The 26,622-nt window shown below is 37.8% G+C and overlaps 1 long non-coding RNA gene across 2 annotated transcripts; it reads right to left on the minus strand.

Moving 5' to 3' along the window:
• Window positions 1-3,367: 3,367 nt before the first annotated feature.
• LOC136241296 (uncharacterized) lies at window positions 3,368-5,821 on the minus strand. 2 transcript variants are annotated; one of them, XR_010694246.1, is made up of 3 exons: window positions 5,571-5,818; window positions 3,920-3,989; window positions 3,368-3,868 (listed from the first exon to the last, which is right to left on the minus strand). It is a non-coding gene; the product is annotated as an uncharacterized lncRNA (long non-coding RNA). The 2 variants fall into 2 exon arrangements; XR_010694245.1 differs by having other exon boundaries at window positions 3,368-3,989; window positions 5,571-5,821.
• Window positions 5,822-26,622: the final 20,801 nt, after the last annotated feature.

Consider the following 26,622-nt stretch of genomic DNA (forward strand, 5'->3'; position numbering starts at 1 on the left):
ACTGCGAGGCCTAGAGACATAAACTAACCGGGGATAGATTCGCCTGTGAATGAAGGCACAACTGAAAATTGTTGTGCCTGTTCATGCTGATGACTTTAACGTACGTGTAATTCTATATAACACCCAGTACCACAGCCATGCTTTAATTTCCGAATTCGCAAAGGAGAACATTGGTGAACATCCATGAGTGATTACAGGAGAGCCAGAGGCCACTTTACACGTAAAAAAAACAAGATTACAAGTATGTTTTAATGTTTGTAACTGTATTTTGAGCGTTCCAGGTGTTGGTTGTTCTCAGATACCAGCTGATGTGGTCGTGAACAGCAACTGAGATAAGGAGTATGTTTCAGTGTTTTACTTGTACATCATCATTCTTCACCTGGCTTGCTAGCTGGGATATTTTCCGCCTTTAGTGTTGCCAATAATCTGCAATCAACAAGAAGATGCATTGCTGCATATACAACAATGTGTAACTATCTCCTGTATGTTGTGTATGCATAATATCATAGACTGCAGGGCCGGAGGAAGCAAGGGGTAGGCAGTGAAATGCTGAGCACTTGTTGTGTCAATGCTAGAAAGGTCTGGGGGCATGCTCTCCCAGGAAAAATTTCAAAATTGCATGCTCTGGGATTAAATTTGAGACTATTTTTCCTAGCAAATTACTGACTAGCACTTGTGTTAAACTCACTGCATGTAGTTACATCATGTGTTCACATTAATTTGTTACGTTATACAATTGTAACACAGTATCGTTCTCTTTTGTTACAGCTATACGCATGCTGCATGAGTCTAACATTTGAAACTGATATAGCTATAACCAAGATATAACTTATATAACTAATTTTAATGCGATGAAGTCACAACTCAGTGAATAGCTACAGTATAGCTAGGCACTAAACTATATGCTTAATTCTTACCCTATCATGCTATGCTGCAGTGCTCAAATATTCATCCAATTATGTATGCTTCCATGCTTAAGGTATTTATATTCGTATTTGCTATAACTTCATATAGATCAGTAAGTACCTGAGTACTCTATTAGGGTGAATTTTCTATTAGAGTGTTTCGATCTTTTCCATGACTGTCAGATTGTCACGGGGAAAGATTTAACAGGTAAATATTCTACCAAGAGTCTCTTATTATTAACTCTTGATTCTACTGTATGGCGTTATATCCGTGACAATGCTTGCATAATGCTTTAGGCATCTACCATTCCCAAAAACACGCCAGCCTAATCAGCCAGTGCCTATCAGCGACTAGGATAAATATTTTTTTAAATTAATGCTGAAAAATTGGTCAGACTATGGCACTGGCCAGACCGCTTCCTCCGGCCCTGCATGGACTGTGACCACTATGCCAACTATAGCTGTGTTACAGTACTTCTAAAAACCAAGCTCCCATATCCTTCAACTCTTTATAAATTAAACTAACACACAGCATGCTAGTAGCTTTGTTTCTCACCTTGTTTTGTAATAATTACATGCAGTATGCACATTAAAATTAAACATATTTCATAATTCACCGTGTGTAATTTATCAATTACCGGCATTGCCATGCATCGCTAAGGAAGTGTAACTCAAACAAATTGCAAAGAAGTATCTCTTTCATCCGCAAATTCTCTACACAACGTTTCATAGCTATTCTATATTTTCATTCCCATACAAAGGGGATATGCCCCTTATCAACTTGAGAAGATACACCATTCCTGGTAACTTACAAAGTCTGTTATGTTGTTTTTTAGTCATTATATGCCTGTTACAATATGTAGGCCAGCCCCCACCATGCATACTGCTTCACGTTTCAGTGGTTTCAGTTACTGACCACACCCCCAATGCAATGAAAACAGAAAGTTAAGCTTTAATTAATACAATATGTAAACAACCTTTATTCAGTGAACAAAATTTATTTTCTGTAGCTCAAAGCCTCTTTGCTCACGTGGGTATTGGATAGACATATCAACACACAGACACACAGTTCTTGCCAAACCAATTTCAGGAAACCAGCTGGTTTAAAGGAGAAAATTTTATATTTGAGTAAAGGATCATAGAAACATAAAGTAATGAAACAAGAGAGGTCATCAACGTACACTTGCAGCTATCAAGACTCACGGTAGTGAGTCGCGAGGCCAAGAAGCACAAAGCGCGCGCCCACAAAACAATAAACACGCGACCACTTCTGTGAGTCATTTACATGAGAGATTGATTACGCAATCCTTTAAAATCCGCATGGCGAAATCTCAGCCTTACTAAAAGATTCCGCCTTGAAACCAAGGGCATGTAACCTTTGCATAATGAGTAACTACTACACGGAAAGTCAGGCAAATTCTTGGAGTAGTTTGTTCCATCGCCCACCCATTTACAATGCATTAATTAAATTATTTATTCAAATGTGCATCGTTCTTTTTTTCATTTTCTTCGTCATCGCATCCCATTGGAGCGATTTTCTTTCAACCATGAAGTCGTATTGTAAAAAGGCTGCGGCTATCAGGGGCTTTTTACACAATGTATCTATACATTTAATTTCGCTAAGAGTTGTTCGTTGGTTTATGAGATCATAGATAATATACGTAATAAAGGATTGGCAACGCGCCTATTAAACCTGTAGTGACGTCACGTACAATCCTCGTTACGGTTCGTCATCCAGTTAACGCGCCCTCTCACCCGTTGCTAAACGCACTAGGCTGCTTCATTCCTTGTACCGTAGCAGGGTACTACTGAGTAAAGACGTAAAGCTTAGTTCAAACGAACGTACAACTACTAAGGTGAGTATCTGATGTAATAAAATAGTGGAACACACTGTCAGTTTTAACCCAGCGCAAGATAAGGCCCACTGCTTCATGGCTTTTCACAGTTTTGGAGTTTTAACAAGGACACTGAAGTGCTTTTTTCCGAACAATATATAAATAACTAATCGTAACCATTAGTAGAGTGTCATGTTTTGTTTTGTGTAGGCGTACCACTTACCCAAACTATGGTTTGAAGCTGTTTCATTGTGCTGGGTTTTGGAGTTTTGTCGTGGTACCATGAGGAGAAGCATCAAGTTACTATTCAGCACAAGAGAGCTTAATGTTATGGTGGTGTTATGCAAATATGCATGAGCTCAAATTCAGATGTGGCATTAACCATCAAAGTATGTGAAAATGGGATATAAAAAGTGTAGTGGAACAGAGCATGTTATCAACATGAAGGAGCTGTTGGTGGTAAAGAGTAGTGTATCGTGACTTCAAGCTTAGACAGGGAATGATGAGCTTATCTATAAATGTAGCAGCTCACAGCAAATACCATCCACTGGATATCAAGTGACGTCCTTGTGTTTTGCCACAAAAATAGACATTCCCTTCAAGTGCTGGAAACTAATGTGGACTAAGTCTAGCTAGTTCACTTTGTTATAATAACTGATATAAACAATGGACACATATTATACTAGTTATCTGAACTCCTAGGCACCACCTGCAGCTCAGATACCTGATAACTGAAGTTTGTACAAAATCTCTTTACACAATGTTAGTCAATTGCAAAGTATGAAAAATAACTTCTCTAATAGAACACTCACTACTCTAATAGAGTATTCAATTTTGACATACAGGTTTGGATAACTGAGATTCCACTGTACACCTGTAGAGCATTTGCCAGTAGGTCCCACATCCCAGTGTATAGCAGTCAAGGTAATCATGACTGTGTTACATTCAATGAACTCAAGCACTAGTAGTAGTATTCATATCAGATAAAACACCAGCAACATCACAACCCTCAGAGTCACAAATGACATGGGACTCTCACACACAATCTCATAAAGAAATCTTAAATTCTGAACTCTGGAATCACACAAAATCAGTGAGGCTTCCAGGTCCAGGATGGCTTGGAGTTAGCTAGATAAATGACTGATGGATGTTCCATTGATTGATCAATGCAAAGCATACCTGCATCTCCATTGAGGCTGTCGGCTACTCCATTTTGTGCTATAATAGAAGTGTGAAATCCAAGTAAAACCTAGATAAAGATTTATATTATTGAAATTCTAACAAACACTAGAAATCCCTAAACATAACACAATTTAGAGATGTTGGTTGAGAGGTCTGTCACTCAGTGAAATTTTGTTGATCAAAGTTCAGAAATTTGTCAAACGATTACTTTTTTCAGATACTTTCACATACCTAAAACAACAGCCATTGCGAGATCTTTCATGTAAATATGGCCCCTTGGTATGGTTTCCTACAAACAATTAGCCCCAGACAGTGTTGGGAAAGTTACTTTGAAAAGGTAACTAGTTACATATTACTTACAACTGAACTATTTAGTTACAGTTACATATTACCCATAAAATAAAAACTATAATAATATTACATATTATATTACTTTGTGTCCACAACTTTAAGTTGTCACGTGTGAAACTACCACTTTATCACATGACATGATTGCGTTGTTGGACAATGTGCAGATCTTGGTTATAAGTAAGAAGCTGGTGAATAAGCTTCATTCAGTAGGCTTCGTTACTTCGTTGTGGCTAGGCGTTACTCAGAGGATAACTAACGAGATTAGCAATTTTGTTACTTGTAGTAATAATATTACATAATATTAGACTCGTTACAGTAACTATATTACTTAGGTAACACGTTACATTTGTAAGTAAAGTAATTTGAGTTATATTACCCGTTTTTATAGCGTATTTCGTTATTACTTAGTTACCACAAAAGTAATAATATTACGTAACGCGTTACTCCCAACACTGGCCCCAGATATAAAAGGAAATCTCATCATTGAAATTTGCTTACTGCACTATTTAGTTGTTCACTTTACATGGTCATAGCACACAGTAACAGTTGTCAACAGCACATGCACTATAAAGATAGCTGAATTTCGAGGATTTTCTGAGTGACTGACCCCTGGCATTGGTGACCCTAGTCACCCACGCAATACGACACACATGTGAACAACACAACAAAAACAGAATGGAGTGTTCAGTGAACTCTTGTCCTCCACCACACACATACACACAGCCTAAGCCGGCAGCTGTACCTATTGTCACCCAAAAAAAAACAACACTGGGATGCCTGTGCACCACTCAGGCACTATAGTCTTGTGCAGAATCCTCCTGGGACTATATAGATCTCACAGGAAGAGGTCGCAGAACCCAAAGTTCCACAACAACCACTAAGTTGAGACAAGGACAGTGAGGCAGCATAGCCAAGTGGCTAGAGCACTAGCCTGGTAATTGAAAGGTTCCAGGTTTTTTGAAATTTAGTGTTTCCTTGAGCAAAAAACTTTGTTCACACTGCTCCAGCTGTATACAGTTGGGGACCTGGTGAGCTGTCACAGCAACATCAATGGGTACCTGGCGTTTACTGGGGAAGCAAATTCCCAATATCCATCTCGAGCTCTCCATTTAAAAAACATTGCCACTGGATATATAAGGTATTTGCTGCTGAAGCCCTAAACGAGCATACAATCCACATAAATCCTGGTTTACATAGTCCATCCTTATTATGACCTACTGTAGCTGGCTACCAGGAGCGCATCGAATCCTTGATAGAATTCGATGCTCATGTGAAACGGTAAGACTCCACGACTCACCAAGTTGCTGCCGCGCCCAAAATCCGCTGGTTGATAGCTCGCTACGATCGATACTGGTTACATGAGTAGTTCCTCTCTGTTACTGGATAGCGAAATAACAGCACTGGGAACGATAAAGCGGAGCATTCATGTCGGGTAGCCGTATCTATGACAATAGACGCGCATAAGTTACATAATAAGTCACGCGACCGTAACGAGGATTGTCTAATAGTTGCTATGCGCGTTGCCAATCCTTTATTACGTATATTATCTATGATGAGATCACTTTTGTGCTCTTTGAAGATTCAAAGTTGCCGCCATGACGTCAGATGTGGGGCGCCCGCCTCAATTCCCAAACAGTGTGGAAGTGGTTAGCCATAGCGAGCTGGCTGATTTCATTGTGCTGTCAACTCTTGGTTTAATTGTGAGTCCAGTCACTGATTTGTTTTAAATTCGCCACGGTATGCCTCCACTGACTCGTTATAGCGTGACTCCGGCCCATGCAGGGCCGTAGCTACATAGCTATAGCCAGCTGTTTCATACCCGCTGTAGTGATATAGTTGGAAGTAACTGGACTGCTACATTACCCGTGCACGTCTTTAATCCCGCCCCAGCCCTTCAGTGCCTGTGAAACTTCAGTGTTCACTTAAAAAGCCAGCATCAGCGCATCACCTTTCAGTAACCCACAATTATAGACCGAAACTCTTTAATGATAGCATGAATATACTGTAATAGTAAACAATTACATTATGATGATCCCATAAAATTAAAAAATGACTACAATAGCACAAGAAGCCAGATACACTAGCGTTTGGCTATGAAGTACCCAGGGCCGCCCAGAGAAATTAAGGGGCCCAGGGCAAAGAGTTAAAGTGGGGCCCTTGACCCAAGTTGTAAGGTGAAGACCAAAAAAAAAAAAAAAAAAAAAAAAAAAAAAAAAAAAAAAGGTCACAACCTGCTGGCAATGACAATAACTACCCATCACCAACCATATCTCCTTATCTATAAGCTTGCTACACTGCTCCTCTGAAGAATACAATGACTGCTTTATTAGAGTATTTAGATCTGACTGCTCTATTAGAGTATATCGATCTTTTAAACAGGTATTCAGGGGGCCCAGGGCAAAATGCCCCAGTTGCCCCCCCCCTGTGGGCGGCCCTGGAAGTACCACCAAGAGTTCATAATATAGTAGTGGGGTCTTGGTAGCTACCACATATTAATTTTTCTTCACCATTTGCGTGATTTGTCCATTGACCATAAACTCACCCGCCAACAGTCACAACATCAGTATCCACCCTGCATATACAGAAAGGGATACAGTATGGTAAGGCACAGCAACTAAAACCATGTAATCATATAGTCAGACTAACATGTCAACAAACACTTAATTCCACTATTATGATTATTGTGAAAGTGAGCATATGTATTCAGCATACTGCAGCAGTTGATGACCAATTTTGGAATATACTACTTGACTTGTTTTGTGGTTCTCACCTACATTGTTGACATAACAATTTTTGTTGCTAGGAGACATATAAACTAGGAGGGACTAATGGTTATAGCATAATGGTAAACAAGTTACACAACAGCAAAGGAAATTTTATTAAACTAGCAGTGATTGGATAGTTGATAGATAAAAGTAGAAGACAATTTGTAGTATTTCCTGTCCTGATTGTTTGAGAATAAGCACATTAGCTGCTATAAGCATGAAAAAAGCAAGACAGACTAAATTTTAACATGTAAACTCATTATGCACCTACCAATGTGTTCCCCCCTTGGATGTAATGCCTGTAAGTGGGGCTTTACAAGGCGAATTGACATGAAACTGCTGCTTCACTATGGGGCATTTGACAATCATTCATTAAACACCCAAGTATTTTTTCTATGCTATGTCAAATCCCCCACATTGCAACTGGAGCCAATGGTGGGGATTTGACACAATAGGTTTGTCTTACCATGGGGCATTTAACATTCGGTTGTGCCCATATAGCCCTATATATGCCAGAGGGGGAGGGGGAATTAGTAGGGCAATACATTGATATGTGCATTATATATAATATGGTGCATCTACTGGGGTAAGTAGATTAAGCCTGTACCTTGCGGGCCTAAGCATGTTCCTCTCCTGCTATAAAAAATAATCTTTTATTGCCTGCCCCTAACTGGAGTTTGCCTGACACCTTGAACATCACAAAAAGCTATCTAAAATGGTTAATTTAGCTTTGACTATTGGCAAACTACAACACTCAACAATTATATCAGAGTATACATAACTCTATATATCTGCCCAGTTACTAAATAGTAGGGTCCATGGTTATCTCAGATTAGTGCATAAACGAATGTACTGCATTTGTTCAATGGTCCGAAGGGTGCATCACTCGAATGACATCAGAGAAGTTCGAATTTTGCGCATGCACAACCTGGTCATATTATTAAGCAGAAAAGACTGTAAGAATCGAGTCCAACTGTTCATCATGCCATGAATAATTTTTGCCGTGGGCAGTTGCGCTTAAGACACTAGAAGTAATGGAAGGTGGGTGTCTGACAAGTTAATTAGCTCGCACCACAAGTGGCCACACCCACCACAGTTGGGACAAGCTGTGAAGGAAGAATATTGAGTTGTGTACTACTGTAAGGTCTTTTAGCAGCAGCTACATCTTGTTTTGTGTTTTCTTCAGCTGGACAAGTTAATTAGCTTGCACCACAAGTGACCATGCCCACCGCTAATCGAGAAGTGCAGTTGGGAGAAGCTGTAGAGGAAGAATATTCGTTGTGTACTATTGTAAGGTAGTGTCAACATGAGAAATAAGGGAGCCAAAACAATTAAAAACGATTAAGCCACAATACACTCAAAATTATGCCTCCTAGCCCTCCTACATACAAATAGAGCTATGGCACCATACAATAGTCATCAAACATTCGAATGTTGCATTCAAACCTTCGAAGCATAAAATCAACATTCGTTTATGCACTATCTCGGATCTCCTTATATTATTATTACATCAATCAATTGATGCATAGTAATTACGGCCTACTGTATGTACGCATTGAGCTGAGTCCTCAAAAATATTAACTCACTTGTAGTATTGTCTTACCCGCTAATCATTCAAATGCCTGACACATTATTTATAGCCAAAGTTTTCACCATACATTATAGGATATAGCCTATTAACCTTTCCTGAACTGTTGGTGGAAGCACTTGTTTGCTCTTGACATTTTTGTTGTCATCACCAACCATCTTGGTTGGTTGAAATGTTGAGAAAATATCCTCTTTCATTTTTAGCTGTTTTCTCAGGGTTCAGCTCAACTTGTTCGTGGTCTGACCCACGCAGCTAGAACAAGCCAGCTATGAGGCTCTGGCAAGGGGGTGTCACGTCGGTTCATGCTGTAGGTAGATCTGCGACCGTGGTCAAAGTCTTGACCAATTTTCACCTTGACCTTTGACTTGCAGCATTTATCGTCGTGACTTGAGCGTTTCTTGTTGAACTTTTGACCTCCACTTATTTCTCTATTTTCCTATACGCACCTGCACTTGTAACCTAGTATGATACTTTCTTAGTGCGTGCTACCAGCAGCTGGGAGAGAAATAATTATAATTATGGCGAAATGTCTGTTGGACCAATAAAACATCTTCTTGGAGATCTTTACTTCTTGTGAGTTACGTATAATTCCGTAAACGTGATAGTAGCTACGTATAGTTTTCGATTGTGGGTTTCAAATCTTCTGTATCATCTTGACCCACTGTAAGCAGGGGCGTAGGGAGGGGGGGTTCAGGAACCCCCCCTGTAAAATTTAGACTTCTGCAAGCAGGATTCTAACACACCATTTAGTGTGGCAGGACAAAATGAGTGAGCAATATAGTGTAATGGCACAGCACAACAATTGATAAAACTTACATCCATCTCTCAGGGAAGGATTTACAGAGGTAACATGAGCCCTCTTCAAAACTTGTTAAAAAGATCGATATACTCTAATAGAGCAGTCAGGTATATACTCTAATAGAGCAGTCAGGTATATACTCTAATAGAGCAGTCGGATATAATCTAATAGAACATGCATGTAAATATCCATGTCCATATGAAGTTTTTCAGACATTCCAACATTAAATGCAAAACTTAGCATGACCTTATATATACTGCTATAGCTTTGGTGTGCAGTGTTTAAAAATATAGAGCTCCAGTAATTTATCACTTGTGTTATACAAAATGAATTCATGCTATGCATATTTGTATAGTTACAGACCTTCCAGGTTATCTAGCTAGTTCCAGCCCCCCTAGTACCATCCCAACCACTCTTTCCTCCACCCTCAGCAGGCCTGACTTGGTATTGGTTTCTAATGATTTGTTCGAATTGACAGTACCAACTAATACCCAGCAACATCTTCTTGCTGCTAGAGCTAGATAGGAAGATCGATATAGCTCCTTGCAATATGACCTTCAGCTTTCTGGGTTAACTGTCAATCTTGTTCCCATTGAATTGGTTGTTTAGGCCACTTTTTGTCAGAAACAATTGCTCAAATGGCTACTGCTTGTGAAGTGCCAAAGAAAATCGTAAGATCCTTGTTTGAGCAGGCAGCTCGCATTGCTGTGTCCTGTTCTTACAGAATTTTTAATTCTAGAGCCTCCCTGGACTGGGATCTTTTAGACCACCTTAGGTAAACTTTAAGTATTACATATAGATATATGTAGATTTTTTTTTGGTGTATTGTAATTTAATTTAATTTTAGTTAATGTAAGTCTTTCCAGGGCTCCTGTACTGATCCATCAGCACATGGTACCCTTGTGTCTAGGCCCCTGTATGCTTGTAATGTATATTTTGTCTTAATCATTAAGATGTTTATTATCTCTTGTTTTGATTGTCATTTGTATCAGTGGATTCATGGCTCCTATACCACAGTGAGATATAACCATCACTTACAGATTACTATATGTGTCTCTATGTGTTATGCTATCTGTTTCCACTAAGTGACTTTATCTAGTACTACCTTCATCCCAGGGGTACTTAATGCATCATAATTAATGTACTTTTTGCATAAAATATAGCAATTTGCTGAGTTTTGCTTTATTGAAATATTGAAAGGCACTCAGCGGCTGGGGGCTGCGCCCCCAGACCCCTGCTTCTAGTAACTCAATGCTGGTGCTGGAACCCCCCTTCAAAAAGTCCTGGCTATGCCCCTAGTGGTAAGAGCTATTTTGTGGCCTTGATCATTGACTTTGAGTTTGACCGCGGTCGCAGATCGACCTACAGCAAGAGCCTGAGTGACACCCCCTTGCTCTGACCTACATGCACAAACATAGTATACAATCCCAGGAAGCTACTATGGCATGGGAGATTTCTGTCTAAAAATACGACGGTAGTTATATAGCCGTTTACAATAACTTAACTATACACGAACTTACCCGGGAAATTTTTGCTGGGAGAATAGTGTGATGCATTCAGTGCCGTCAGGTTTCATGTCCATTCCGAGGCATACATTCAGCAACAACTCGCAGCTGATTCGGCTCCACTTGCCACGCACAGATTTCGACTACACTAGTTATATCACCAACCCACTGCTCCAGCAAGAACAGTTAAGACTGTAGCCTCGACTTTGCCGGTTCTTATTTTACGTGAAACATCACGAGAGATATCACGTGAGTCCTTGTGGGAATTTGAACATTATTTTCAGTTTGAATGAATTTTCTCTGAGCAAGTCACTTTTAGTAGTGCTTCTACTAATTTAGCTAGCTAATCTGTTGCTGAAGCTGTTATTATGCATGCATGCATGCAATGTCTCCTATAGCACTAAGCGACCGCAGGAGTCATACCAACAGTGTGACTTTCACACTTCTTCTGGATTTACAGTGTATGTAATATAATACCTAGCTGTATGTTCTCTAGTCAACAAAAAGTAGTGATATCCTGTGCCAAAAACAGCCCAGCTGTAAAAAAAGGCGAGGCCAAGAATGCACAAGTACATGTTCATGGAGTAACCAAAAGACGTGATATCAAAATCTGGCCAAGAAAGCATTTACAGTATAGGCACTTTTGTGCATTCATTTTCTATATGCTTCACATTATCACATCCAGCTAGCTGTACATGTGTGCTTACAATATAAACAATACTACTGAGATGATAAAAGATATTACACTGCATTGTTACCAAAATTAATTTAACTAAAAATTTACAATTGGTTTCTACTTGGCCATCTTTTTATTTTAATATACAGTGCAAAAAGATGGCCAAGTAGAAACCAATTGTAAATTTTTAGTTAAATTAATTTTGGTAACAATGCAGTGTAATATCTTTTATCATCTCAGTAGTATTGTTTATATTGCAAGCACACATGTACAGCTAGCTGGATGTGATAATGTGAAGTATATAGAAAATGAATGCACAAAAGTGCCTATACTGTAAATGCTTTCTTGGCCAGATTTTGATATCACGTCTTTTGGTTACTCCATGAACATGTACTTGTGCATTCTTGGCCTCGCCTTTTTTTACAGCTGGGCTGTTTTTGGCACAGGTATAATTATACTAGTGGCAATGGCGGATCTAGGATTTTTAAAAGGGGGTTTCTGAAAGCTGGTATAGCTGAATAGAATACTGAAGGCATCTGATGATATTTCTCCAGAAAATTTTGAGATTTTAGAACTCTGAGATTGGATTTTAAGTTAGCAATTACAATAAATCCAATGCTTTAAACTGTAAATACTATAGCTAACTATAGGGTAAAGATGGTGACTATAAGCTGCAGCTTTGATTGCTCTATTAGAGTAGTTACTTGACTGCTCTATTAGAGTATCTCGATCGTTTTTAATGTAGTGGGAGATGAAAAGTGAAGTGTTGCTGAGAGTTTAATAGCTACAAATGGTGTCAGTTAAGTGCAGCTGCATGCATGCTACTGAAATACAGTGGTATATAGTTGCTTGATATGACAAATTGTCAGTACAACAATGTTTCTGTATTTAGAATTCCACTGAGCTAAATTTAAAAGGGGGTATCTGTCGAAATAGTCAGGTTCACTATGTACTTTTGTTCAAAGTTTATGGAGATTAGCAAACCTATACATTTTTGGGAAGCTTAGAGCATGAGGAATCTGAAAATCAATGTTTACATTTGCACAGATTCCTGCAAGGTCAGCATTTTAAAATTTCAAAATTGCAGCCAATAAAGTAAGAAATTCCCGATATATCAATTTTAATTTGACATTAAAGTTCATTAATCAACTCAACAAATTCTCTGGTGACATTTTTACATTTCTATTTATTAGAGGTGATAGTTAATCATGAATAATTAGAAGTTTTACAAACAGAATAGAAGAACGTCCATTATGCTGCAATAACTCAAGAATAGTTCTAAGCAAAAGAATTGTGGAATATTCCAGATTAATTTAATGAGATCTATGTATAACTGGAGCAAAGTATAAGTTTGGCTTCCACTGAAACAGTTCAAGCCTAAAAACAGCAGAAAAAATTGAGTTACTCTAATAGAGCAGTCGCATACTCTAATAAAGCAATCAACTTTGAGTCCATATTACTAATGTAGCAGTCACTTTTATGAAACTCCTAACTAGTGTGCTTATGTTAGGCATAAATTTCAGGAGGTTAGCTAATACTAGGTTTGAAAGAATAATTGTAATTTGTATAAAAATATTCTCCCTTAAAAGGAACTTTGTTAATTAGCAATTGGCAACTATGATTTCACCCTGACCAGATCCAAGAGCACTTTTGCACATACCAGTTGGTGGCATGCATCGACACAGTTTACTATGTCAAAGATAACTTTGTTCAAAATTTATGGGCCTACATAATTATTATTAGAAAGCTTAGAACATAGAGATCAATGCTTACATTTATACAGATACCCACATGTTAGTCAATTAGCAGTTTGAAAATAGCAGTCCATATGGTGAAAATTTCTCCATATATCAGCCTCTTGTTGACAGAGAATTGCAACAAACACTATTTCTATGTTCTCACACCCACATAGAATCCATTAATAGCCTCTAAAATGCTAAGAAACTTAAAAGCAATTTATTTGGCAAATAGTTATTGCATGAAACAAAGTGAATAAGTGAATTATTAACATTGAGATGTAGGGTACAGCTATGTATAAAGACATCACAGCTATGTACATATGTACATATACATGTATTTATATCTAATACAGTTAATTCAAAGATATGAACCTAACAATCATCAGCACTGTTGCTTTGTCATTTACAGTACAATAGTACTGTATATTAGGAATCATGCAGAATTGAGCTTTTCCAGTTCAAAATATCACCCTAAAACCAGTCTCAATTTCCCTTCATGACAGCTTTACAACATTGACTAGGCACAGCCAAGCTCAAAAATGTCTTTAGACTAACCCCAAACCTTCCAACAAATTTCTATGGCATTTTAAAGTTTTAGAATTTTACACTGACTGACTGACAGCCAAGCATAATTTGACATACGGGCTTGATTTTGCCAACTGCAGGTGTACAATACATACATCATGGGCTTGCCTTTGTCCTCCTTTGTGTTCCAGTTCTCTTCACTGACAACACAAGGTGTCAATTCATGCTATATAACGTGATACGGCTTAACTGTGGCTATGTTAGCTTATCGCCGGTATTTTCCATAGCAATATGATTGGTAGTTGAGACACTTCTCATGCTGTTCTTTGTTTGCAACGCTGTGTAATGTGAAAAACATAGCTGAAAATGAAGCGTAATGGCTATCTCCCTTTTTGCTACATAATCGATAGTTGGGGCATGTGTCCAGGCGTATGGTTTTCCAAGTGCCCTTCTTCCTTTGATGCAGTATATACATGGGCTCACCAGTCATAATTATGATAGTCCTACATTTAATCCCTCTACTTCAGTCTATACAGTAGTGAACAAGAGAGGTTGCCAATATGCTGCAGTGGACATTTAATACCTAATTCAGTCATGGTTATAGACTGAATGAAGTATAGGGATTAAATGTCCACTAGTATATAAGCAGATGTATAGGCAACCTCTCTTCTTTCACTACTTTTTAGCAATTTCCTTGTTTCTTTACTTTTTTGATCCCTAATCCAACTTAAAATTTTTCATTTTTCCTTCTACTTGTATGCGTAAACCTCCGTCACTTGTGCATCTGTACCACACAAACACAGTTCTGTGCAAGGTAAATTGTTGCAATAGCACCAGCATTTTAGCATGGAGCAGTTACTTGTAAGCCTGTCATTAAAAACATCTTGGCTAGATCTTTGTCATATTCTGGATAACAATCACTCCATCAACAATGGCAATAATTGGATTATTTAAAGATGGTAATCATTCTGTCACCAGAAAGGAAATTTACATTGGATTAACAGTTAGGTAACAGTGGATACTAATTTTCACGATCACGTATCAATTCTAACTTGTTGGTGCATGTCTATCTGGTACATAAAATTGCTCTTGGTGATCATGGTGAATTCATTGTTTATGTAAAAAGGAAACTTCCCTTTTAGGAGAGAGCTAATTCCAATTACTCTTACAATAAAAATTCTTTCAAAATGCTAATTATGCTAACATACGTAAGCATATTAGCAAAAAAATGAGCTCAAAAGTTGACTGCCTTTAAGCGACTGCTCTATTAGAGTATCTAAATTTTCAGCTTTCTTTAGGTTCGAATTTTAGTAGAAGTCATAATTTATTATACTTTGTACTAGTTATACTTTGCACCAGTTATACTCCAAGTAATCCATTAATTTTTTTCACTATAAATTATTCCTGAATTATTGCAGTATAATAGTTGTTCTTCTATTCCCTTTGTAAAAACTTTCAATAATATTGCTCATGATTAACTGTCTCACCTCTAATGAAAAAAGGTGTAAAAATGTCACCAGAGAATTTGTTGAGTTCATTCATTAAACTTTTATGTCAAATTTAACTTGATATATTAGAATTTTCTTATTTTATTAGCTGTCACTTTGAAATTAAAAAATGCTGACCTTGCAGGAATCTGTGCAAATGTAAACATTGATTTTCAGATTCCTCAAGCTCTAAGTTTTCCAAAAATGTATAGGTTTGCTAATCTCCATAAACTTTGAGTGAAAGCGTATTTTTTGACATAGTGAACCTGACTAAAACCCCAGAAACCCATCTAGATCCGCCACTGACTGTGGACATTTAATCTCTGATTCAGTCATGGTATAAACTGAATTATATCTTCAGGTATAGGTGACCTCCCTTGTTTCACTACTTTTTATTCCTAATTGAGCTTAAAATTTACCTTGTAGTATGAACCATATAATCTTTTACCCTCAATGACAAGGTGGCCTTATTAAGTACACCTTAGCTGTCATTGGGAACAACTAGAGGTGGTCACTATAACAAGATGGTCTTATTAAAGAGGTGGCCGATAAATGAGGTCTCACTGTATATTCAATATTCTTGTGACATTGGTTAACTATACTATTGTACATATTTGTTATAGAACGCTACAATGGAAGCTGACTTGAAACTCAAGTGTACAGTATTGGATTTGATTGGCATAGAGAAAATCATCATGTAAGAACGTTAACTCTGGTGTCAACTTGGTATGTATACAGTATGTATGTGATCACTGGTGTTCATAACCTTTGAATCAAATATAAATACTGCCACTTTCACAGTGGGAAGTTCAGTAGGACCTCCATTATCCAACACCTGTGTGTCAGTTCAATCACAAAAGTAATAACTGAATTTGTTCTGATGTTATAAGGACTGCTGCTGTACTATTACGTCCAAGTCTATAGGCAATAAACAAAGAACTGTAATTGCAGCTATGGGGCTTAAAACATTTTATTCACCATTAGTAGGTGATTCTTTTGATATACAGGGCCAATATAATACATGTATATGAAATTAAACTGGTTAGAAAAACCTTCTAATTTTTTTAATTTTCCCAGGGTGCCAGCACCCTTGCCAGCACCCCCAGCACTAGATGGTAAAGTGCTGGGTGAAATAAGACTTGGATGGAAGCATGTGACCCTTAATTATCACAGCATATTTCATACATAAATACTGACTGTATTTATTCCGTCTATGTTTAGATGTTGGAACTAATAGTCCAAAAATTCTACCTTGGCTCAAACAAAAACAGACCACAGCCCCAAATAGTGAATGACATTAGGGTCATTTATAGATTTGAAGTTCGTTTTGTCTCGTTATAGGGATTTTTTAAAAATAGTTGTTCCAATACTGAATAAAGACGGGGTTAGAATAGTTAGTATTGGAACACTATTTTTGCTGTGTATTGCGAGTTTAACAATTTGTGTGTGTTTACTTTTACGCAAATGGCATCTAGCAAGGCCTATATCTTGGACACTCAGAATGCTTATGGTGTGCTTTCACATGTACCTGAGAATGACAGGCCACTGCAGAAATGTTTGGATTTTAGAGTGTCTTTAGATTGGTACTGGTGCATTCTTAGGTACTAGAGAATGACATACCCCCAGAAATTTAGTATTTTAGACTGTTTCAGATTGCTTCTGATGCTTTCTTAGGTACCTGAGAATAACATGCCACTCCAGGAAATTTTTGCATTTTGGACTCAGAGTCTCATATTATTGCTTCTACTACATTCTCAGTTACCACATGCCTGCCAAGAAATTTTGTATTTTAGACTCACTCTGATGTATTCTGAGGCACTTTAATTTTGCTTATAGAACTTCACGTGGGTGAGATCAAAGGAAAAAGTGTGCTTTAGATTTCATAAAGTACACTTTAGGGTAAACAGTACTTTATTACCCAAAGAGTGTGATTAAAGCACTCTTTGCGGTGCACAGTTTCCCACATGCTCTAGTGCAGGCTAATAGCCTGTGGCACTCACGCCAGTATGACTAATCACCCAAACCGGTGCAGGCTGATAGTTCGCCCTCGTTGAGTGGTCAGTTACCCCAGCCAACCAGAGTTCTACCACTGGAATACTTTTATAGACATATCTAAATACCTCGATGATGGGTGGGAGAAGGTAACATTGCTGTTACGTTTGTTAATGTAAACGGACAAGTCCTGGAGATATCACGGAAATACTTCACCATGTGTCACAATCGAATCAATCATGGGTCGTGACCAAAAACTGCCAAAATACACAATGAACATCTACCATGCTGAACTATGCGTGAGTTACTTTGTTAAACTAGTTTGTGTGCATTCAGACTGTTAATAGTTTGTGCAATGCGTGTTAATCATGAGTCCTAGTGTATGGCTGCAAGCTACCACTAGAAAATTCCATAAATCATTTAAAGCATTGCCTTCCTCATGCTATATGAAAATTAAAGCACCCGGTGCTTGGCCTCGATGGTACTGTAATAAAGCACTTGAAACTTTTGCCACCTCCTCCCCCAAGTTTGCTGACTCAACAATCTGATGAATCAGTAGTCTTTTAGGTGTTAGGTCTCATGGTAAAGTGTGCATTTGTTGGTTTAGGTAGTGATCATGATAATTATTGAGTTATCATTACAGATTGTTGATATCTTCACTGCTTACAACAAACAACTATTTCCTGTGCTGTTATCTTACTTGGGTACAGGATCAGAAGCAATAGTTGAACAAGTAAGAAAAATTGTTTCATTGTGATGAGAAGTATTTTACTGTTTGCCGTTTTCAGATTTTAATGTTGGTGAGCAACTTATCAGATGGAACTTGTGAGACTAAAAGCATTATAATTGAGAATGAACTTAAGCTTCTTATGCAAAAGTTAGATGAGTACCATATGTTTACAATGAGTTATTGTTTATACCCTTCCTTTCCAGCAACACCCTCAAACAAGCATCCAGTTACTTGTCGCATGTGTACAAATTGTCAAACATCTCACCAGAGGAGACTGCCATGGTATGCAAGTTCTACAGTACTTCAATATGTGGTGCATTAACTAGTAACAAACGATACCATCTTTAACTGCTCTGGGAATTGAAATATACCGGCAGAAGGATCTGACATCCTAACATCTATTCTATTTAGCCTCAGGCACTTTCTAACATCTTTGCTTTTTGTTTCTACGGTCACTATATAATTAATAGAGTTAAAAATTAGTGTCAAATTATTATACATATATGGGTTGTGTTCATCGTCAAAACTGTCTAGAGGAGGAGGGGATTAGAATATGGCTGCAAAAACTTCAGAAAACTGACCACACAGTTTTACAAAATCTGTGAGTCATGATTAACCTTGTTTTAACTGGTATGTATTATTTTATAGATTGAGGTCTACTCTGGATCAGTTTGCCTAGCGGTATTGTTACATCAATATGTATCACTTACCTACATATAGTAGGGTCAAAATAAACTCTATCTTTTAAAATTCTGTATTAATAATTCAATAATTTCATAGATGTCTTAATCTCAATAATGATGTAAACCAAGTTGTGGCATAATCTCTGCGGGCTAGTGTCAAACTTATACTTGTTAGAACTCATCTGTTTTGCCAACTTATAGCTGTTACAACAAACTTGCTTGTTTTTGGTCTATTTTCCTTGTAAATTTCAATAGAGCCATAGCATCACACAAGCAGGAATCTCATTAATCATCAGTAAGTGCATAATTAATTAGCATAGTTAATTATGGTAATGCATCTTGAAGACTTGATCATGACCAATGCTTCTTTATGTGTGACTGGGCCTACAAAACAGGCTATGTGAGCACATAAAATAGCCTACTTTTTCAATTTTTGATGTATCGCAACTTTGTATTCCATGACTCTGTAGCAATGAAAGTTTCAGCATTAATCTTTATTTTGGCTTTACAATACCAGTTACTAGGGACCCGCTGATTATGCTGGCATAATTATGAGCATAATTAGTGCCTGAAAGCATTGAGCATAATGCTAGCATAATAGGAAGAATATTTCAGCCATACTACAAATCCTTGATGGTCAAACTACACATCACAGAAAAAGATCGATATACTCTAATAGAACAGTCAATAACTCTAATAGAACAACCAGGACGCTGACTGTTCTATTAGAGTATATCGATCTTTTCTGTCACATACAGTTTTGAAGAACAAAGATGTGCTTCAGCCACTTAATTATTATGTGCCCATAACTGCACATTTATTGGCAAAACATGGGAAATGAGGCATAAAGCTTGAGCATAATTCGAGCATAATAGGTAAAAATTTTGAGCAGTGCAGCATAGCATAATAGGCAAAATTTTGAGCATAATAGGCGGGTCCCTACCAGTTACAGAATGAAACTATTACTGAGATATGACATTTATGTGACAGGGTGTAGTTTGTGCTCACAAGCCCTATTTTCGCGGACCCCAGTCACATATATAGTCTATTACATTCCACCAAGAGTTAGCTATATTAACTCTTGATTCCACTATTATTAAGGTTAAAATTATCCTTAACACTGCATATCAGGGGCATACACAGAAATTTTGAAAAGGGATTTTCCACTACAGGTAAGTGACTGTTATATTAGAGTATTTACAATGCCTGACTGCATGCTTTATAAGAGTATCTTGATCTTTCTGCCAACATTATAATAGTCAGAACAATGTTACAGGTGTTGCTATCTTGGTTGCTATCATGTGAGAAACTATTACTTAACTTAACTATTAATTAAAGGTAGAGGTTTAAAATGTGTCCTGTTTCATAATAGATTACAGATACTGGAAACCTGAAGTCTCAGTGTTTCAGTAGTGTGTACAAACTCCACAGGGTTTTCTGAACCCCGTGGGTACACCCCTACATATATAGTTTTTTAAAGTTCAAATACTGCAAACCCAGGCCATACAATCTTTCTGCACTCCTCTCTTTCAGTTCTTTATTGCTTAATGGTTTTTTCAATCACATGTTTACTTTAAAATGGTACTTTCTAGTTACTTATTGTCAAATTTATAATAACTTTGACTGGCATGGCTGCAATCTAGTTGTAAATACTGTTTACAGTGGAACCTCAGTTATCCGAACCCCTGCAGACCAAGGGTGGTCCATAAGTCTGAAAAGTCCATATCTCTGAAACTGTGTACAAGATAGCATAAAGAACATTTGGCAAAAATATTTTTTTTTTTTTTTTTAAATTTATTAATGCTTTATCTTTCTGTAGTTTGGTTATCTAAGAATCTGGATAAGTAGGGTTTGGATAACTGAGATTCCACTGTAATACATTGTGTCTGTTTAACTTGTAGCTACAATCTGAACAGTGCGATGGAAAACCAGATTGCTTTTCCACATTAGTAAAAACTTCCTGGGGGTGCTTGCATGCCCAGACTCCCCTAGCACAAGCATACTACACATGCTGAGTGTGCTTTGCTTATCCACCTTAATTATTTGTTTCATAATAAATTATAGATAAACAACTTATGCTGGGGGCTTGGCTTGGTATGAAATGTCTCACATTCACGACATCTTATATCTGTGCTTTTTCTTTTATTGGGTGTAACCAGCATTTCTTCCAATTATTATGATCATAATCATAATTACAGTTGCAAAGAAAACACAAATGTGAATTGATGTCAACTGGTCAGCTAATAACACCCTTGCAAGATCATTTTCAGCCTGGAAGAAAAAAAGATTGGAAAATAATATGAACATTTTAGGTGACAGTAAACAAATACAGGTGGTGGGTGGGAAACAGAGGAGTCAATGACCACCATCAGTATGAACTTATATTAATACTTCTGAATTGTTGGTGCATAGTTTTGTGTTCCATATTAGTATAGCCTATGCTTTACTGACACTCACCACCAAATATTATTTCCTGGGGAGACACCCAGAACTCATAGAAAGCTCATGATTTGCCCATCATGCAGCCATTTCTACCACCTTCAAGTATATTCATTGACAAGGACTGAAAGGATTGATACAGGATCAGTGCAGCTGTTATAATTGCATTAGAACCTCTAAGAAATACAAAAGCCATAAATAATACGTATAGCACGTTAATTGGCTTCTCTTAAAGAGACACTGAAGTTTACATGATCATAATAAGAACTGAGTTAGATATAGAACTGCTTGCTCTTAAATCTTTGAAAGTGGATCTGAAAGTTGTTTAAACATTCTCTAGTATCAAGCACAATAAAGCACAATAGTCGTAGCGGTCGTAGTGAAGATAGTATACCGCGCGCCCCTACAATAATTAACAAACCACTTTGCGGTGTCAACAATCTAGTAATGTAACAGGATACAGGTTTGACAGGATATGCTACTCGTCTGATGGAGCGACACCAGTCCGTTATCAACGTTCCCATCTTGATTCTACCTACAGAACTACTGGTTATCATCGTTTCGTACTTGTCATCACGTGATAGAGTGCACCTACGATGTGTTTCACAGAGACTGCGAACTGTCAGCGAAACACCGTCACTATGGCGTGAATTTGTGTGGGATTATTACGACACTCGTGAGGAGACTTGTGTGAAGAACGTGTTGAAGAAGCATGGAGAGTGCATAAAAAGACTAGCCTTTCCCGGATACTGGGCACCAGCAAAGCTAACTGAGATGCTACAATACTGCAGTAATGTAAGACATCTTAGTCTACCAGTAGTAATGACATTGAGTCCTGGCCAGCTAACACAACTAGGAGAGGCTATACAGCATACGAAACAATTACGTACATTAGATATTGGTATGTTCACCCATCCTCGACATTTACTGAAGATTGGTTTAAAGCTTCAAGAGTTATCTTTATATGTTAGGGTACATGTGAAACCAGTGATGTATTTTCAATTGTTAAAAGACTGGGCAGCAGTAGAGTTTAGGCCATCCAAGCTGAACATCATCTTCACTGTGTATCACATGCCAAGGGTGAAAGACCTAATAGAAAACTGGCAACAATGGAACTCAAAAGTACCAGCTGGTCATACTGCTTGGTTAAAAATTTACCCACGTTATAAAATACCACTAAATCTTTCTCCAGTTCCACCAGCTTTTCAGCTGCATTTTGGTCAAACAACTGTTCTTCCATTTATACAAACTAAACAGTGTGGAATACAGGGACTGGATTATTTGCAGTTAACTGACTACTGTAGAGATGGTGGTAAGATTGTGTACATGGCCGAGACATTATCGGATTATTGCCCACAGTTCTATAATACTGTTACTAGTCTTCATTGTCTGACACATTTTCATGTTGCAAAATATAACTCTTTACTTCCAAATCATCTAGAACAAATTGCCATTGCATGTCCTAATCTTCAACAACTCAAAATCAGCAGGTGTTGCCAATGCTTGACAAGTCTACATGGTCTACATGCTATTGCAAGACATTGTCATGACTTACAAGGACTGAACATGTCAGGTGTATCAGTTTCAGCTTTAGAGAGTCAAATCCAATTATGGGAAATACTAAGTAAAATGCAGCTGACCCACCTGGTGGTAGATTACTGTATTATCATTCCATCAGCAGGAGATGCTGTTCAGAATAAAAATTTAGTTCATTTGTATCAGAAATGTTTAAGGTTACTAGCACTGGAGATGCACTGCTTGTATACTACATGCAAATGCTGTAGAAATGCACCAATTGAGAATGGCACGCTTTCGTTGAGTTATTTCACATCTCTTAAGTACTGTGAAGTGCACAATCTTTATTCCACCACAGTGGTGGACATCCTTACCGGTTGTAAGGAGTTAAGGTGTTATAGAATTGTCAACCACATTCATCCTCTTGTATCCCTCTCACTTGCACATAACCTTAACTTACAGCAATTGTATATCACTTCAACATCCACAGTTATACCTGATACCTTTATGACCTCAGTTTCAGTTCATGGTGGACTATTTCATGTGTTTCTGTCTGTAGCATCAGTATCTGTTGATGGTATTAGTGTGTTAATAGAAAACTCTCCTAAACTGATAACTTTCCAAAGCTTAATGGAAATACGAGACAAGGGTGGCCGAAGACTACCACCATATGAATTTGTACAATTTGAAAAGGCATTGAAGCAAAAGTTTCATCACCACAAACTATTCTACACAGGTGGCTATAGATTGTTTCAACAAAACTATACATCTTTGTCAACCTTTTCATTTCTGGAACAGACGGATGTTGGTAACTTGTGGAATACCTACTAACTGACAATTTTCTTTAGTAGTTGTATTTTGAATCTTTGATACATATAAGTGTACTGTATGTAGGCATGCAAGTGAAGTGGAAATTTGTCACTAATGGGTGTTTTGATATAAACAGTCAAATTACCTTATCCATATTTGTTTAGATCTGTTTTGCAACACTAGCACTCCCTGTTGTTTATGGCTTATGAATTCAGAATTAAGTTTCCAGGAGCTGCCAAAACACATCTCAAGTCTATACCCAAACTGCAGCTAAGTTCTTTACACAAAAAGTCTATGTACAACACAATCAATTTAAAAAAGTAAAGACCTATGTATACTCAGAAGGGTTTCCAGGGATAGGATGAAAAAAAAATCTGAGCATGATACAGCAATGCAAGCAGCCTGCTCAAACAGTCTTCTTTGTCACTTCACAAGCATTGGCCACTTGGGCAATTGTATATGGCATAAAATGGCCAAAACAACCGGTCTCGATGGATAGCAGATAAGACAGAAAGCTGAAGGTCATATTTAATATTGTAAACAGCCATACCAATATATATCTTCCTGTTGTTTTGTAGTTGAGGTAGCTAGTTTTGTAGTTAAAGTACTTAGTTTGGTAGTTAAGCTAGTTAGAATTTTGTATTTAATATATTTAATTATCTATATATCTTCCTTCCGAGCTCTAGCAACCAAAAGATGCTGCTGGGTATTGGTTAGTTCGAACAAACAGATGGAATTATTAGCAAGTCAGGTCTGCTAAGGGTGCAGAGAAAGATTGGTTGGAATGGTGCTAGGAGGGCAGACACTAGCAAGATCGAGGGGTCCGCAACTCCAGTTGAAATCTTGTACAGTCCTCTTTGAAATCTTGTTGAAATCTCTGAAAATTGTTGTAAAGTTCCGTATTTTTCACGTCACGTATGCTACATCCAGCAACCCCACAAGTTTGCAGAGAACTAGAGAAAAGATTCCGCGTATTTCCGTATACTACGTATCACGTGATGGTACTATTCCAGTTACCGTAAACGGGGAAAGTTACGCGTGGGAAAATTTTCGCGAATTACACTCTATTGTGTATGTCGGCATAAAAGTTTCGCGATACTGATTGTGCATACTAATTTCTTACTGTACAGACAGGCTACAAGAGTTTAGCCAGCTAGCTAACACCGGCGTAAAAGTTTCGCGATAGCTACAGTCATAGGCGGCGGAAAGGGGGGGGGGGGGGGGCTAGGGGGCTAAAGCCCCCCCTAGGTCTGCTGATGGGGGGCTTAGCCCCCCTCAGAATGATATCACACCGAAATTATCTTTCTTGGAGTGGGGCTGAAAACCGTGATAAAGATCGAGATACTCTAATAGAGCAGTCACTCTAATAAAGTAGTCAGTGTGTAGCGAGCTATGTAAGGATTTTTATGTAGTTTATCAGTATGAATAGTAATTGTAATCAACACATGCACTGTTTATTATTAGTAACTGTAACATACACAATGTAGCATACATACTTTAACTCATTGATTGTAATGTGTTCTGTGATTTACATCCTAGGCAAAACCAGCTGTGCTGCCTGCCTAGTAATTAATAATAAAGAATAAAGAATAAAGTATAAATTCGTAGCTGGTGAGGTGGGCAGCTATTGTGAACTGGTTGTGACCTTTTTTTCTTTTTGGTCTCACCTTATCAAACCAGAGACAATGTAGTGCTTCAGTTCATTTTTTTAACCATAAGTCTGGATCCACCCCTGGTCAGCCCCCCTTCATATCAACTACTTCCTCCACCCCTGATTTGCATACATACATATGTTAGTTACAAGAAATGCAAGTTAGGGGTGGATGGCTTGGACTGATGACACCTCGAGTAGGGATAAAGGTAATGTAGTGAACAGCCGGTTTATGTTGTTGTCAAAATTTATTAAAAAGTGGTTCCATAGATATTGTTTAAGTTTGTATTTTATCACAAGAAATGACAAGTTCAGGTTAAGCACAGGCATAGCATTCCAAAGTGTTTAGTGGTAATCTGTGAAAGTAGCAGTGGCGAGACATGTTGTTTAAGTGGCGAGGACAAATTAGTTTGTTACTAGTACCGGATCTAGTGTTGGCAGAGCTAAATTTGGTATGCTTAAACTGGTTGGTTAGAGTCTTGATGGATTTGGCTGCAAAAAGTATGTCCTGGAGTTTGAACAAGTAGCTATATCAAAGGGAAAAGCTTCAGTTTTGCCAGTCGAGATTTGTAACTGTATAATCATTGAGTATGTACTTAGTGGTATGTTGTTCAAAGTTCGGTATATCTTTCATCAAATGCAGGTACCACAACTGAGAAGTTGTAACCTTACCATGCAATTTAGTTAATGTAGTAGAGGGTGAATCGGTGTATTAGCCTTAAAACCTTGTAATCATGAGCAACGATGAGTTTATATAGTGCTTATCCCAACTTAAATCTTCTGTCAATACAAGTGCAAGATCTTTATGAGAATCTAGGTGAGCTATAGATGTATAAGACATGGTGTAGGTTGTATAAAGATACGCTTGAATGATAGACGCACAAATTTCCTCAGATTAAAGTCCAAGACTGAGACCTTAGACCAAGTAAACAAAGCAGTGATGTCCTCCTGGAGAGAATTGTAGTCAGGGAAAAAAACATTATGAAGAAAGCATTTTGTGTCATCAGCAAATTTAAAGAGTTTGCTTGTCGTATATGAATCTAATCCAAAACAGCCAAGCTGTAAAAAAAAGAGTGCAGCCCTCAAAAAGGCTATGGTGAAAAAATATGTGAAATCCAAGGTGGCAGCCAAGAAATGGCTGTGATGGTAGGTTAATGGTAAAAATTTTAATAACAACAATTCAGGTGAATTTTGGTGCCGCTTAGTCTTGGCACAAAATTCACCTGAATTGTCAGTATTAAAATTTTTACGATTAACCTACTATCGCAGCCATTTCTTGGCCACCACCTTGGATTTCACATCTTTTTTCACTGTAGCCCTTTTGGGGGCTGCACTCTTTTTTTTACAGCTTGGCTGTTTTGGATTAGATTTCACTTCTTTTTGTATTTGTATACCCCAAAGCTGGCCTATGGCCAGCTTTGGGGCTTTTTTAACCTATCTTTTTT

Source organism: Dysidea avara, chromosome 12 (genome assembly GCF_963678975.1).
Source record: "Dysidea avara chromosome 12, odDysAvar1.4, whole genome shotgun sequence".
Lineage (NCBI taxonomy): Eukaryota > Metazoa > Porifera > Demospongiae > Dictyoceratida > Dysideidae > Dysidea > Dysidea avara.